The sequence below is a fragment of the Orycteropus afer genome, unplaced genomic scaffold (assembly GCF_000298275.1).
Source record: "Orycteropus afer afer isolate SDZICR_OR568_19922 unplaced genomic scaffold, OryAfe1.0 scaffold00697, whole genome shotgun sequence".
In the NCBI taxonomy this organism is placed as follows: Eukaryota; Metazoa; Chordata; class Mammalia; order Tubulidentata; family Orycteropodidae; genus Orycteropus; species Orycteropus afer.
In genome coordinates, this window is record NW_006922284.1 from 979,542 (window position 1) to 985,049 (window position 5,508).

The following is a 5,508-nucleotide window of genomic DNA, read 5'->3' on the forward strand; positions in this document are numbered from 1 at the left end:
AAGAGACCCTGTTTTGGTTACCTAGTGCTGCTCTGACAGGAATATACCACAAATAGGATGCTTTAACAAACAGGAGTTTATTCTCTCACAGTTTTGGAGTTAGAAGTCCGAGGTCAAAGTGCTGGGCTCTAGGGGTTGGGTAAAAGCCCCTCAAACTTGTGCTTCAGCTCTGCCTCCTGCTCCCAGTCCACTAAAGCTGGAGGCTTTCTTCACTCAGGCAGCTGCTGGCTGCTGAGGCTGACAAACCCAAGGTCCACAAGTAAAAAGGCATAGTCCTGATGTTACCAAATCACACAGCAAGCCATTAATTCAAATCCATTGAAAGTCCCAAGATTAGCAGGGCATGGCAGGCTGCTGAACAACAACTTGGCTACATGCAGGGTTCAAGTGGGTCAAAAAGCTAGGGACCTTCCTCAAAGTTGTTTCTTATATACTGGAAGCAGCCCATATCCCTAAAGCAGCTACTCAGCTGCTCTAGTAGATTCCACCATGGAATTAATTACCAATCTCACCATGGGGAATAACTACAACCAGCTGCCCATCCACTCAACCAGGCCCAGCTAAGTTGACATACAACCTTAACTACCACAGACCCCATATAAGCAAAGTACTACTAAAGAAGAAGAATGAAGTAGGAGGCCTCACATCCCCTCAAATCTGACTATACAGCCACAGTAGTCAAAACACCTTTGTATTGGTGCAATGACAGACACAAAGACCAATAGAACAGAATGGAGAATCCAGAAGTAAATCCATTCACCTATGTGTAGCTGATATGCATGTGAAAGCTGGACAATGAATAAGGAAGACTGAAGAACTGATGTATTTGAATAGCAGTATTGGTGAAGAATATTGGCCTGCCAGAAGAACAAACCTGTCCGGAATAAGTACAGCCAGAATGCTCCTTAGTAGCGAGAATGGCCAGACTTCATCTCATGTATCTTGGACATATTGTCAGAAGGGACCAGTCCATAGAGAAGGATATCATTCTTGGTAAAGCAGAGGGTCAGCACTAAAGGGGAAGACCCTCAATGAGATGGATTGACACAGTGGCTGCAATGATGGACTTAAGCACAGCAAAGATTGTGAGGATGGCCCAGGACCGGGCACTGTTTCATTCCAGCCAAACAATAGATAGGAGTATAAGGTGAAAATTTACACCAGGTAGGTACACTCCTTGGAACAATTAACAATGGGAGATCAGAGGGCAGTATTTGCACAGGGAGACAGCTCAGAGGGCAGGAATGCATAGAAAAGAAGGACACAGGCAAAAGGTACCCACAGGGAGAAAGGGGAAGAGAGCTGTTACATTATGGGGATTGCAATCAATGCCATGAAACAAAATGCATGTGAACTGCCGTATGGAGAATGAATTTGCTCTGTAAACTTTCACCCAAATCATAGTTAAAAAAATACTTATGAGAAAAAAAAACTTGGGTGAAGGGAAAGGCAATATAAAATAATGGGAAAGTCAGCACAAAATGATCAAGGCATTGGAAGACACAGGGGGAGCACAAAATTTATAGGCAACAAAGGTGACTACTATCACATACACTGCCTTGAAATAACAATAATAAAAAATAATCGTTGAGTGGACACATACATAGATACTCAAGCTGAGCAGGGGTGAGGAGGAAGAAAAGGAACAAAAAAAAGAAAGGTAAACACCCTGAGGTAAGTCTAAGAAAACCACCCACTATAGAACAGTGGGAGCTTCACACAGCCCTGTTCACGGTGTCTTCCTTGGGAGTCCAGGCATGACAGTTACACTCAAGTGCCCCTTTTTTTCACCCTTTGGCAGCTGGTGGGTGGGGGGTGGCAGTATGTGTATTCTTTGGGGAGAGGGATGGAGCAGAATGGATCTTGCTCTAAGGTAAGGGGCTCAGTTCAGCAGAGGGAAGTGTCCCAGGCATGGCCAGTAATCAAGGTCAGAGACCTCAGAGAGGACCTTGGGGAGGTCCTCCTCTAGAACAAGGGTAGCTGCTCAGAGCCCCGCCTCTGCTGTTAGCCCTGGGAGGCTGCAGGCAGGAGAGGCAGGAAGTCCCTTCTGACTTTCCACTTGGTGTCTCATAGAAGTGAAGATCCTGCTGTGAGGGAGGACACATCTTGTCAGCAGAAGGAGGAATCCAGGCCCTGCCAGGAGGTAAGATAAAAATCCCGAGTGAGATTTGAGAAGACTGGAAATGGACCACCCTAGATTAGAGGGGGCCCTACACAGTCCCACCAGGGCTTTGAACCCCCAGCATGTGTCACCTGATTTTGTGCACTGTGAATTCTTTTTGTGGGGACTTAAGGAGATGAGGGCTGAATCCCTCAGGCCAGCACAGGGAGAAATCTCAGGCCCTGCCAGAGTCAAGTTGAGACCCTGAGTGAGGTCTAAAGGACCATCTATGCCAAAGCAGAGGAGGCCATCGCAGATCTTTGCCCCTGCTGTTAGCCTTGGGAGGGTCCAGGTAGTTGTTGTTGTTATGTGCCGGGGAGTCGGATCCGACTCATAGCGACTCCTCCTTGGGCTTCCAAGGTGGTATCACTACAGAAGTAGATTGCCCAACCTTCCTTCCAAGGAGTAGCTAGTGGGTTTGAACCGCCAGCCTTCTGGTTAGCAATCAAGTGCCTTAGGCACTATGCCAAATGTGCAATTGGCGGACACTAGTAATGTGTAACACAAGTCCCAATATTCATGTTTATTTAAAAATATTTATTTTAAAATAAACGTATTGATTTAAAGTAGTTTTAGATTCACAAAAATGTTGCAAAGATAGTACAGTGTCCCATATATCCAGTATGTTTTCATCATACATTGATATGAAACATTTGTAACAAGTAATGAACCAATGATGTTACATTGTTAAAACTAAAGTCTATACTTTAGTCAGATTCCCACAGTTGTTCTTGTTGTTTGTCTCTAATACCTTTTCTGTCCCAGGATAATTTCTCCTACAAAAAAAAAGCTTTCTGAGATTTTGATTGAAACTGTAGTGAGTCTATAGATAAAGTTGGGAATAATAGATAGCCTAACAATAGTGAGTTTTCCAACAGGAAGTATTTCTCTATTTATGATCTTCTTTGATCAACTTTTTGTAGTTTCTTTGCATATAGATCCTGTACATATTTTGTTAGATTTATAATACCTAAGTATTTAATTTTTTTTGTAAAACAAAAATGTTTTTGTTAAATTTCCAGTTCCAATTGTTTATGGCTGGTATAAAGTAAACCAATTATTCTTACTTATTCTAGAAGCTTTGTTTTTTTGTACTTGGTAGACTCTTTAGGGTTTTCTACATAGACAATTCGTTTCCTCTGCAAATACAGAAAATATTTTACTGCATGTCTATTGTTTTCGCCAGGTTGATTCCTACTCATAGTGGTGCCATGTGACAGAGTAAAACTGTCTCAGGTTTTTCTAAGCTCCAATCTTTACAGGAGCAGATCACCAGGTTTTTCTCCCACGGAGCTGCTGGGTGAGTTCAAACTGCCCACCTTTCAGTAGAAGCTGAGCACTAACTAGCTGCACCGTCAAGGCTCCTTTCCTGTCTATATACCTTTAATTTATTTTTGCTTATCTTGCACCATATATAACTTTCAGTATGATACTGAATAGTATATGAGAGAAGACATTCTTCCCTAGTCTTAGGGAAAGAGTATTAACTCCCTCATCGTTAAGTATTATGTTAACTATAGGTTTTCTTATACATATATACATGCAGGCAGTTCCCACATTATGAACGTTTAACTTACAGATAATTACTACTTGCAGTTCATTATTATTATTTGAACTTTTTATTGTTATTTGGGTAAAAGTTTACCCAGCAAAGTAGTTTGTCATTCAACAATTTGTACACATTTGCTTTCATGCCATCGGTTGCAATCCCATCATGTAACAGCACTTACTCCCTGGATTTCACCGTTTCCTTCGTTCCTGCCTCTTTCTGCCTTCTGAGCTTTGTTTTGGGGAAAATGCTGCCCTTTTGGCCTCGTACGGTTGATTGTACTGAGGAGTACGTTCCTTCCTAGTGTTATTATTCACTTTATAGGCCTATCTATTGTTTGGCTAAAAGTTGATGCCTGAGGGTGGATTCCGTTCCATTATATACATTTTCTTATTGAAGGAGCGTACCATTCTTTGGAGTTACCATTTGTATATATTTGTGTAAATTAGTCTTTAAGGATCATTTCTATCAATGAAACTTCCAAATGAAAAAACATGAAAACTTCAAATATTGATAAATTTGGCAAATTGTCTTCAAAATACAGTGAAAAAATGTTGCAAAGATAGTACACTGTCCTGTATATCCAGTATCTGTTTTCCCTTATTGTTAACATCATACATTGATAAGATACATTTGTAACAAGTAATGAACCAATGATGTTACACTGTTAAAACTAAAGGCTATACTTTAGTCAGATTCCCATAGTTGTTCTTGTTGTTTGTCAAGACAGCTGGAACTCTACAGGACTGACTGATTTTTCTGGGTCTTGCAAGTTTTCTGCCTTCCACAGGGTGCAGTCTAACCACTTTTCTATGGATCCTTATTAGTAAAAAATATTTTAGTTTTCCTTCTCTGACAGATTTCTACCTTACACAGATTCCAGCTTTTGTAGGTTTTACTGTATTTGTAAAAAGTAACACTTTTAATTTATATAAATTTATATTTCTGCCAGTAACAGGTGACAGTTCCAATTTTCATATTACCTGCCAATACTGAATCAGTACTAAATACTTTTTAGCTTGTATCTATTTGGTCAGAAAAAAAAAATAATAACTTCTCACTTCAGTTTGAATTCATGTATGTCTGATTATTAGTTAAGTGATATATCTTTTAAAATGTTTATTAACCTTGTGATATATGCAAATTACCTGTTTATTGCCACTACCGACACTTCTTTTAGTTTTTCTTTTTTCATTGTTACATAAGCACTCAGTAAACATCAAACTAAAAAACAAATACATTACCAGCAAGTCAATTCCAACTCATAGCAAACCCTACAGGGCAGAGTAGAATTGCCCCATAGGGTTTCCTAGGACGTAAGTTTTATGGAAGCAGACTGCCACATCTTTCTCCTCAAGAGCAGGTGATGGACTCAAACTGCTGACCTTTCCATTTGCAGCCAGGCAATTTAGCCACTACAGCACCAAGGTTCCTCATTATACACAATTAATATTAATTATTTGTTCATAGTATGTGTTGCCAATATTTTCTCTCAGGTTGTCAATAAACCATTTGTATAATGCCTTCCAAGTACCAAGATTTTAATATCTACGAAGTCAAATCTTGTTATCTTTTTCCTTAATAGCTTCCATCTGTGCCATGCTTATGGTTGTTTCGTTTTGTTTTGTTTTTACACAGGAATTTATTCTATTAAAGGCCAAATATAACATGAGAAATTAGAAATCCCTGAAGAACTGTTGGCTTGTATTGCTTTTTTTTTTTTTTTAATTGTGATTTGGGTAAAAGTTTACAGAGCAAATTGATTTTCCATACAATAGTTCATACACATTTTGTTTCA